Raw genomic sequence first — 11,977 nt, 5'->3', positions numbered from 1 at the left:
AAGTTTACACAACTAAAATGTGCCAGAGATGAGTTTTAAATCCAGATCTGCCAGACTCTATTGCTCTTCCTTTTATTTGTTTCCACAATATATTGCCTCACAAATATTTGATGTTTGGATAATTGATTAATTATAGCCAGTATTATATGACACATGAAGACTGACTTGGACGAAGTATTCCATCCTGCTCTCTGGGAAAATTCCAATTATGCTCTTTAAATATGAGCTTTATGTTAGGTAGTGTTTCTTAGATATTAAAATAGTGACTTTGGAGGTTATCTATTACAATAAATCACAGCAAACTTATTAAAAATTAGCAACATATATGATAGGACAAAGGTCTCCATCCCTGTACCTGCTCTGACAAAGTCATTTAGTTATAAAAGAATTAATTATAGAAGTTGTTCATGAAAAGTCAGTTTCATCCAAAATAAAATATGGGAAAATGATTGAAACAGTTCTATGTGGTTATAAATATTCTCACTCAGCTCTAATCCATAATTATTAAAAAAAGACTCAGAAGGCTTTAATTTTTAAAAAGAAAGCTGAGAATTCCAGCTCCCCTGCTAGCAGAGTGGTACCTGGTTGATAAATAAGCTGAGATTTTCAGTATCTAAAATTTCACATCTCACATTACACTCCTCCCTGCCTTTACATCAATTTCAGACAACTTTTATTTTTAAAATATCCTCTACTTTCCCCCTCCTACAGCTATTCTCACATTTCAACCCACTCCTTATCTCACTCTCTCTGCTTTATGAAAGTGTATTTCTTTTCATTGTGTTTTTCCACTGTTAGAAGTGAGCATTCACACTTCATTAACTCATTTTCACTGCTACTACATTTACATGTTTGCCCTTGATAACTACTTTTTCCATAAGCCTTCTCTCAAACATCTGAGTTATTGTGACATTTTGGACTAATCTCAAACATTAGGAAACTGTAAGTTTCAAAGACACCTTAAATTGCACTTAATATTAAACTTCATTTGTAAAATGGATATGATAATATGATTTTAATAACAATGTTTAGTGAGTCAGTAATTATAAACTGTGCGATCACTGTTTATTAGACTCATCGTAATTTGCTTATGTACAATGGAGGTTAAATCATTAACCTTGGTGCTTACCTCAAGATTGTAAATGGACTTGCTTAGGTTGTGAAGAGAATCACATGAGATAATGTAGATGAAAGTTATTTTTAAATTGTATGATTTTGTGTGTACAGTACTTGCAATATAATCAAGTTTTCTAAATGATAAATGACCCTCTAAAGAACACAGAGTGCGAAGGAGAAAGCTAATGCCAATCCCAGGATAGCTGCAAATGTGCTTCTTTGTTCTGAGTATCCTGCCCTTTTTACTTTTTTTCTTTTTCTTCTCTTTAACCTCCGAAGACTTCCTTTCCCATTCAGTCTCATGGAACTCTCTTACTCCATTTCCCAGTATGATCCGACTACTTTGTAGGTGGTCAAATGTTCCTGCCTTGGGGCACCTGGGTGGTACAGTCTATTAAGTGTCCAACCCTTCATTTTGGCTCAGGTTGTGATCTCAGGGTGTTGAGATCCAGCCCTGCCTAGGGCTCTGCACTCAGGGAGGAGTCTGCTTATAACTCTCTCTCCCTCTCCTTCTGCCCCTTCTCAAATAAATAAATAAACCTTAAAAAACAAAACAAAACACAAAGAAACAAAAGATTCCTGCCTTAGTGAACTAGTTCTATCTTCTTTCCTGCAGTTTACCTGGACTTAAATATATATAAATAAATGTATTCATATTTAACTGTAAGGCTGTGAATATTCATCATTTATATTTTACTAATTAACTAATGACCTAATCATGATTTTATATTGTGATCTTTTAAGTTTACTTTTTGATCACAAAATATTTTTGTTTGCTGATCTTTAAGTCAGATAGCATTCAGAAGGTGCTTTTGCCTAGACCCATCAAATCATACCAGTTTGTTATCTTTTTTACTCAAACCCAGCTTTCTCATGAGTGTCCAACTTATGATAGAAGACCAATGTAATTTTTTTGAATGGGGATATACCTATTTTTAAAAATGTAACAACATGTATTTTATAAGAGATATATTCTAAGGTGAGAATTGTGTAAAAGCTCATACATAAAAAAACATTAAAAAAATTCATCTTAACTATATGAATTGGCATTTTGGTAACAAATTTTAACAGCTTTATGAGACTGTCACTTAAGTCTCTTTACTTCTTTCCTTGAAATTGAAATTAGGATGGTGATATATCAATTTAAACTTCATGTAAATGTTTATATTTTATTTTGTACTCTCTTGTTTTGGAAACATATCACAGTAGTTACAATTAAATTCACCTAATGTGTGCACAGTATGTTTTAACTGGCTTTGGACAGTACTGCGGATAGCTGAATTGTTTTCATTCTCTGATTTTGAGTTGGTCTCTCATCTTGAGTTGGGTCAAGGTACTCTAATTTGGCTAAGGGTAATTCATATTCTACCAACTAAGCTGAATAGTCTTTAGCTTAGTATAAATAGGTTACACGAACTAACATCACAGTTCTTTGAGGAGTTCGTATGATTTATTCATGCAAATAAGATTTCTTATCACCTTTTATTTATAAAGGATTGTACTAGATAATAATAAAAAATAGGCTGTGTAATATTTATCTCTATCTCTCATATTTATTGTAGTGCCTGACATTCCATAAATGCTTAAGTGAATGAAAGAAATACATTTAAATATATGAAATGTCAAGTAAATAAAATATTAATTATTAAAATGTACTTCAACTTATTTTTTATGTTTTATTATTATTATTTTTTAATTTATTTTTTAACAGAGAGAGAGAGACAGTGAGAGAGGGAACACAAGCAGGGAGAGTGGGAGAGAGAGAAGCAGGCTTCCCGCCGGGCAGGGAGCCCAATGTGGGACTCGATCCCAGGACTCTGGGATCATGACCTGAACTGAAGGCAGATGCTTAACGACTGAGCCACCCAGCCGCCCCTGTACTTCAACTTCTCATAATATTTTGAGCATGTAGACTAGAAGAAAGTCGTATAAAACAGTTGCAATGCAGGGAGATCATTGTAATAAGTGAATATGTAAATGGTAATAAGGGTGCTGACTAAATCAAGGTAATAATTTGGAATTGAGGAATGGATCCTAATATGAATTTCAGTTGTAGATAAAAGAGGCCCAAATTTATCAGTGTTTTACATGAGAAAGATTTTATTTCTGATTCATATACTAAAAGTCTGGAAACAGCCTAAGGATAGTATGTTGGTTGTGTCTTCCTCAGAGCCCCAGGCTTATTCCAACTCTTCATTGCAAGGCACAGTACTTGCCTTCATCCTGGATAGTTGATAGAATACCAGTCATCTTATTCTTGTTAGGGACATCATACTGATGTTCCAGCCATCAAGAAGGAGTAGGGGTTAGGAAAAGAGGAGCAAGGGGCATGCATCAATCATTTTTAAAGAAAGGTTACCTGAAGCTTCTGTGTGATACTTTTACTTACATTTCATTGCTCCAAACTTCATCTACTAGCTACATAATTTCAAAGATGTCTGGTAGGAAATACAATACCTATGCTGAGCAAGCATGTGCCTTCCTGCTTAAAAAAAAAAAAAAAAAGTCACAGTTTTTCTAAAGGATGTAACTTCTGACCTGAATTTTGGCAGTATGAGCTTGCGAAGTCCATTGTTGGGATGGTACATGGTAGAATAAAGATAGAAAATGGCATTTACAGAGATATAGAGGTCAGATCTAGTATGCTATGCCACATCACATTAACTTCCATACTATTGATTTGGACTTTTATCTTAGTTAAATGTTGGAATTACAGATGGATTTTGAAACTGAGTTACATTATCAGGTTGTTAAGAGACAAGTATTAGACACAGAATGGTGTGTTGGGATGAAGAGACTGTCACTGTGATACTATAGTATAATTCAGTTTTAAAAAATATTGCCTCCTTAGAGGACCCATCTTGAAATAGAGTGACACGTGGGTTAGTGCTTGAATATGTGAATTGGAGGAATGGAGGACACAAACATTTTATGTACTTCTCTGCATTTTTGTTATAATTTAATACAAAGTTAACTCTGTTAAATGGATAATCATTTCTCAGACCTGTAGAAAGAAAGATATGATCTTTAGAGTAAATACACACACACATGCACAGCACCAAATGCTAGGTATAATGAAGTGTAAAAATAGTGAAGCAAGCACATTCTACCACTGAATTTTTTTAACATTAAGGATAAAGAGAAAATTTAAAAAATTGTATAAAAACAAAGATATTTAAACCATAGTTCTCCTTTAGATTTCTCTGTGGCATTTTATGTAAGGCAGCAATGACGCAGCGTCTTCATGGTGCTGTAGGAAATAACTGTCAACCTAGAATTCTATACCCAAACTATCATTCAACAGTGAGAGTGAAAGAAAGGTATTTTTAAACATAAAGGTTTACCATAAATAGTCTATCAATCACTTTGTAAGAATTATTCATAGATTCACTCCGGTATTAGCAAATACATACTCAGAAGGCAATAGTGGCACTTAAGAAGTAATAATGAATAACGGAATTATTATAAACATTAGTAATTATAAATAGCTGATATTTTAACTCTTTAAAATTTAATAACACACTCAAAAATTCCAGAAGACAGCAACATGATAAATAATGGTGTAGAAGGTGAAATTAGATGAAAGTAAAAATATGCTAAGTTTTTTGTTTTTGGGTTTTGTTTGTTTATTTGTTCTTGTTTGGGAGGGAGATATTACTAATGATTAATATTAAACCTTGTCAGAAAAATATACAGATTAGCAACTAAAAATATAAATGGAATGTAAAGCTTTAAAAATGGTGAAATAAAAATGGAACAAAGAAAAAAAATATTGCCAATGATACTTAGGAGAAGAAAATCTGCAAACCATGAAGATATGTTTATAAGGTTAAATAGAAAGGACTGGATGTGGGACTGAAAAGGGAGAAATGTCGAACATGAGTTAGGGTTTTCTAACTTCAGTACCTAGTTGAAAAAGCTGATATCAGAAAGGAAGTACAATATGAGAAGTAGGTTTCATGCAATAAATATACCAATTTTGGACTTTTAAGTGTGAAATTGTCAGTTTAAGAGAAATAAACTGATGATAATAATTAGTTAATATGAAGAGTTAAAATAGTCCAATAACATATTTCATTTATATTTAGAAAATTAGATAAAATTCCTCTTCTGTGTGACAAGTGTAAACGTTTTATAGAAATAAGCGGTATATGGAGTATGAGGTATATGATAATATTTAAAATGAAATAACATGTATTCTAAATAAATTAAGATGTGTTTTATTTAACATTATTTAATATCTTAAATAGCAAAAGGAGAAAGATCATAATTATGGTATTATGTAACTGTAATGGGTGAATATACTCATTTACCTGAAACATAACAATTACAAACACTGGAGTAGGTTAAGACTGGATCCCTCAGGGCACTAATGTTTAAGAAAAGGAACATTGAAACGCTCTCTGTGAACCATTACTTCTTAATTATGTACTTTTCTCAAGATCAAATATATAAACTGAAGAGAATCTGGTAAATGGAGTTGAGGGAAAATGCTGGGAAATATAGTACCCTATGAATGAGCTTATAAACAAGAAATAAAAAGACCAAACATAAACTATCAAATAAAAGTTAATGCAAATATTATTTTAATCAAGATGTGGTAAATCATATGAACAAATTCTAGAACAGATGTTATTTAAACCACTACTTTAAGAAACTTTAATTAGAAGGAGATAGTATGGGTTCCTGTGAACATATAAACTGTAGCAATATTCCCATGATATTAGTTTGTTTTTTATTAAACTTAATAAAATGTGAGATATAATGAGTAAGGGGGAAACCTTGTAACATCTATTAAAATTGGAAGTTTCATAGACTAGAAAATTTTAAGTTTTCCAAGATGAAGCAGATGGATTGGGGAGAGGGGTTTATAGGGACAGAATTCAGTACATGTGGGGGTTTCACACTTGCCATCCACTGTGAACTTTTCAGTTAACTACCTTTATCAACTTTGTGGCAACTTCGTTTGATTTTCAATGTTTCATGTGTTCTCCTTTTGAAAACTGTTGGCATTTGCTGGTCTATAGTGGGGCTTTCTCTGTCTCCTTTGATAATAACTTGAAAAAGTGTGTTAATTTTAGTGGCCTTGGCAAGTGCAGGTTCTAGGGAGCTAATTTGTGGGGCAAATAATAGTTGTAACATTGGTGAAAGATATACTGGAACAGCTTACATACATCAGTATATCATTTTCTATTCTTAAAAAAAAAAACAAAAAAAAACAACCTGATAAAACAAAAAATCCTACCCATACACAGAACTCGTCATCTTATTTCCTACTGATGAATTAGGATTCATCCCAATATTTGCTAAGCCTATTCTAGCTTTTACAAAAATTAGTGTTGTTATAAAAACCAATAATGTTTTTTAATCTGTGCATTAAAGATTTCATAGATTTTGACCATAAAGACTTTATGTCTATTTATCTTTTGGAGTAATTGATAATATTTTCAAGATTTTCTCCACAGCATTAGCTCAATCTTCTACTCTTCTTTTTTTTAATTTTTAATTTTCTTTTTTATTTTAGAGAGAGAGAGAGCACGCATGCCTGTGGACCCAAGTGGGAGGAGGGGCAGAGGAAGAGGGAGAGGGACAGAGAGAATCTCAAGCAAACTCCCCACTGAGCATGGAGCCCAACACAGGGCTCAGTCTCATGACCCTGAGATCATGACCTGAGCCAAAATCTTGAGTTGGTCACTTAACCAACTGAGCCACCCAGGCACCTTCTACTCTTCTTTATTTTGTTAATTCACACATTTTTAGTAAGACATCCATTTTATTCAGATATTCAGTTTAATTTATTCTATTTCTCCATCTGAGGTCAATAGATGCTCAGGAGATTATATTATTTCCTTCCTGGGTTTTTGAAAAAAATGCCTAAATTATTTATAAAATACCAAAAATATTCAGTTTTGTTGATTTTTTTCCTATGATTTGAAAAGCTTACATCCTAGGTTTAATATATTACTACTTACACACACACACACACACACACACACACACACACACGAGTAAAATTATAGCCATGGATTTATCCCTGTGCAAAATATTAATTTAATGAATATTTAAATCTAACTCTTAATTATGCAATTTATTAGCTTTAATTTTTTGTTTGTTTGTTTTGGTACCATGTGTTCCCCATTCTTAAAATCTTTAGTTTGGATTATTCTCCCCATTCGGCTTGGTTACTTTTACAAGGAATTGTTTTCAGAGGACTCTATGATCAGTATATATTTTCAGAGTTTTAAGTCTGCAAATGACCATCTAATTGCACAGTAGTTTGGCTGATGAAAGATTTCTAGGACTCTGTCCTTTTCTATTTCTTTTTTTTTAAGATTTTATTTATTTATTTGACAGAGAGAGAGAGAGAGAGACAGCAAATAAATAAATAAAAGGGGACACAAGCAGGGGGAGTAGGAGAGGGAGAAGCAGGCTTCCCACCCAGCAGAGAGCCCGATGCGGGGCTCGATCCCAGGACCCTGGGACCCTGACCTGAGCCGAAGGCAGATGCCCAAGGACTGAGCCACCCAGGCACCCCTGTCCTTTTCTATTTCAGACATATACATCTGTCTTTTAGCACTTAGTTGCATAGATAAGTGTAATTTTTATTCCATTTTCTGGTAAAAATGATCTGCTAGAAGCTTGTAGAATTTTAAAATTTAACTTTGAAATAAAACTTTTGATCTGAGTTTATTTTGGTGTGAATTTTCACCCATAAATTCTTTCTGAAACTCACTGGTCCCATTTTAATATGCATATTCAAGTCCCTTCCTTAATTGAGTGAAAGTTTCTACTGTTATTTCTTGGGTTATTTTTTCTTCCCCCATCAACATTGTGGTGTTATTCTGGAGTTCTGATTTTATTTACACTAAATTACCTAGAAGTGTTCTTTCATCATTTTTTTTCATAGTAACTATCCTTTTTAAATGTCTTCTTTGGATTGCAGGAATTCTTTGACTTATTTTTCCCAAATAAGCTATTTAAATGTTTATTTCAGTGTCTTTAATATTTGGAGTATTTGTTCTAAGCTAGATATAAAATACATAGTCCAATAGACCAAAATAAGTCCAAATAAGTCCAAAATAAGAACTAAATTTTTGAGCATTTTCATATCCTTTGTAACTATTTTTCCTACATGCTCATTATGTTATCTTCCCAGCTCCATCAAGGTTAAATGTTGAGCAAGCCGTAGTTGCCTTCATTCATAGGCTTACAAGGAATGGTATGGGGGAGTGTGTGAGAAAAGACATCTCTTTTTTTCTTTCCTTTTAAGTTGCCCTAAGAAAATTCTTCACATTAGGCTAGGGCATATTCTCACCATGCTTGCATTTACAACCTTTACTGCCGGAAGTCTTCATTGTACCAAATGTATGGATTGAATTATTCTCAAATATACAATGATATTACAAATTTTTTTCTAATTAGATTTCTGGGTGACTTTAGCAAGAAATGAAGTGTTCAAGCTTGTTTTTAGGGTTTTTGTTTCCAGTCAAAAGAAAATGTTGCAGTATTAGTTCTACCTAAAGTATTTTATGTACTTTTTTCCCATGTAATAACTGGAATACCCTGCTCTGGGCAAGTTCTTCCTGTATCCCTCTTTGTTTGGGATAGCCTATGAAGATGAGATGAATGCCTACTCAAAATTTGGTTTGAATGGTGAGACTGATGACAACATACACATTAAGAAGACATAATAAGTTTTATCACTTACACAGTGGGGCTTCTCTGGGTATGTAGGGAAGGCCTCCAAGCTGGTCTGAAAATGGTTTAAAAGAGCAAGAAAAAGAAAGTAGATTGCAGTTTCTATTACAGTTAAAGTGTGGGACCAGTTTGAGAATTTTCACACTTCATGAATTTAAAGGAGGCAGAGACTTCTGTGCTTTGCATCTTCTACCAGTGCAAAGTAGGGTGCAACCTAGTTTTTCTTGCCCTGATGTGAAGCAAAAGCAAAGACGGAGGGAGGCCCCTTAAAAGCTATCAGGAAATATCAAGATATTAGGTCAGGTGACTTATTTCACCCTTCTCATGACTGTTTCTATTATCCTTTAACAGCGCATCTTTCACAAAATACTGTTACTGTTTGCCCCTAACTCTCTGTATATTCTAGGATCCTTGAAAGAAGAGGCTCTGCCTTGTTTACTGTTATAAACCTAGGGCCTATCACAGTCCTCCAAAACTGACTTTATTGGAAAAAAAATATAAAACATTAAGTATACATTTACTACTTTGGCTGAATTACCTTTTGTTAAAACAATAGTTGGCCAATACATGAGAATTTTATTGTACTCCTTATTTAAATTGTCCTTAATTGATTTATCTTAATATTCTTAGACACTTTATGAATTGGCAATGAAATAATGTTTTGGGGAGCATTATGTAGTTGGGTCAAACTGACTTTCCAGGAAGGCAGATTTTGTGAGGTTTTTATAGGTATTATTAAACAAGTTGGCTTTTCTCCCCCCTCCCTCCCTTCCTTTCTTCCTTCCTTTTTTCCTTTACTAAGGCATTTATTTATTTGTTGTAGGCATTTTGAGAGTGATATTTTGATAATACAGTACATAATAATAATAATAAAATAATAATAATGTATTATAATTTACATAATAATTTCTTGTACCCCCCAAATTCCATCCATTATGTGTTATAGCAAACTAAATAGAGAGACAGTATGTGATAACAATAATAACAATAACAATAATAATACAAAGTCTTACAGTCAGACAGCCTTGGGATTAAATACCGGCTATACCACATATAGCCACATATATCTGGGTAAGGAGGCCATGTTGTAATCTGTCACATCAAATAACACTGTCTTATATTATACATAAAACAACAAATATTGTGCATGGCAAGGCATCTGGCAAAATGCAGTAAGTTCTGAAAAGAAGTATAGATTTAAGATGTATAAATTTAGATGTATAGCTATTATCTTAATTCCTTGGTATTTTTTTATTCTTAGTATTTTTGAAATGAAAGAGGCTTTGGGTATCATCTACAAATCCGAATCTTATCTTTAAGCTCCTAGAAAATACACATTTCTGTGCCTTGTGGTCAGGTGATTTCTATAATGATAATATGGGATAAGGCCAAGAATCTGTATTTTTGTGAAGCTTTTCAAGCAATGCTGAAGCAGAACTGATTTGGGGAACCACTGATCTGTACCATCTGTTCATTTTATATCTAAGGACCCGGGGACCAGGAAAGCTGTTTTCTTAGTGTTATAGAGCTAATTTGTGACTGAGCTCATCATTGCCAGTTCAGGTCTTTTTTCATGGTGACACTTCTATACATAGCACTTATGCATAAGAGCCAGGAGGCTTCATGAATTTAATGACGTATGCCTGTAGATAAGCCTTTCCTAAGAAAGCCATGACCACTCCGTGGAAGCTGGGCATTGATCATACATAGCCAAGGATGAGTCCTTGTTGCAAGAATGATGTTTTTGGGGTCTAGGTATCAGAGCCCTGTGGCCATTGAGGCTTTTACTTATTTTTTAGACTAGCCAGTGTTTGAAAAAAATGATATTTAGGGAAAGGAAATGGATTGTTGTCTAGGATTCATCATTTAGAAATATAACTGCCACATGCTTAATCTTAAAGTCAAGATCATACTGAGAAAAGCAAATTGAATGTAGATCTTTGAAATACAGAGCAGTTATTGATTGCTAGTATTTTATTCTGGAGACATCTTGATGAATTTTTTGATGAGTGCAAAATAATATCACTATTTTACAAGCTTTATAATTTAATGGATGATCATTTTAGTCGAATCTTCACTCTTAGAATTGACCTTACTCTTTTAAGATTGCTGGGTGCTTTGGCTGAAAATTATTACTACACGTTAGGAATCTTATTTTCTCACATCTTCCCTTGATGTCAGAGCCCACAGTTCTTAAAGGCTTCTCAATACTGATTTTGTTGAACAATGACAGATCTCTCACTTAAAACTGAAGCAAACTCCAATGGAAAAATTAAGGAATTAGAACCCTAGAAATATGATGACTAAGACATGAAATGGTATAGATTTAATTTTCCCATCAGTGCTTTCACCAGAAAGTTATACAGTAGTTTTCTTGAGATAAGAGATAATGTTGGCAGTTAAAATTGCTGTTTCAAATTTGAAATAAGCATACCATTTTCAGAACAAAAATGGGACAACTAAATCTATACCATAGAATGAAGTAAGTGTTCACTGAAGTCAAAGATATTTTTAACCCAATTTAGGGTGAACTTTTGATAGAATAACACATAACACACATATTATCTCCAGAAAGTAAGACACAGTTTCCACAAATTCTAGAGTAACTCATGTTCCTTTATAAACCTTTGGAGGAGAAACCTTCATGGCAGATTATTTATTTATTTATTATTAATATAATATATATAAATATATTAAATATTTAATAGCCTGTCCACCATTCAATACAAAACTGTGAAGACTACCATTTGTACTGAAGGTTTCCATTTTTTTTTCTTATTATTTTCATTTTAAGTAGTAGGGCATTTTTTTTAACTTTGAGATTTTTATAGAAGCTATGGTCCTGTGTTAATAGATATTGCTAATACTTAACGGCTACATAATGCTTTTGTCTGCAGATCCCAAAGGGATCTTTGAGTGTTACACTCTCCATTTTTATAGAAACAAAAGAGAATTCTGAGACAAAAAAAATAAAAGTGTAGTTACTACAAAGCTTTCTGAGCATGTTAACTAGCAATATACTAGAATTGGAATGGTTGGAATGAAAATTGTCTACTTTTGTCAAGAGTTTGTTTTTATATGCAGAATTGCCCAGTCTGATCCTAGGAGAATGTGAAGCTTGTCTTGCTGTGCCTGATTGGTGTTCCTTTTATTTTAGTTTGAT

The sequence above is a fragment of the Zalophus californianus genome, chromosome 2 (genome assembly GCF_009762305.2).
Source record: "Zalophus californianus isolate mZalCal1 chromosome 2, mZalCal1.pri.v2, whole genome shotgun sequence".
Lineage (NCBI taxonomy): Eukaryota > Metazoa > Chordata > Mammalia > Carnivora > Otariidae > Zalophus > Zalophus californianus.
This window is presented reverse-complemented; position numbering follows the sequence as displayed.